This window comes from Phasianus colchicus, unplaced genomic scaffold (assembly GCF_987193195.1).
Source record: "Phasianus colchicus unplaced genomic scaffold, bPhaCol1.hap1.1 HAP1_SCAFFOLD_98, whole genome shotgun sequence".
Lineage (NCBI taxonomy): Eukaryota > Metazoa > Chordata > Aves > Galliformes > Phasianidae > Phasianus > Phasianus colchicus.
Genome location: NW_028325268.1, coordinates 84,761 through 85,000, shown reverse-complemented (window position 1 = coordinate 85,000; position 240 = coordinate 84,761).

The window sequence follows — 240 nt, the reverse complement described above, 5'->3', positions numbered from 1 at the left end:
GGCGGACGCCCCCGGCCCCCACGCCCCGGCGGCTCCGGAGCGGGACGCGCCGCGCTGCTCCGGGCTCGCCCGCTCGGGCGGGCGCAGCCCCCCATCTCTCTCTCTCTCTGGCTCCATTTGTCCACGGTTTTCCTCGGTTGCCACCCCGCCGGCTAGCTGCTCGCGGCCGGCACCCGCCGGGCCCCGAACCGAGGCCGGCGCCGGCGCCTCGCTCAACGAACTCGGTACGCCTGCGGCTCG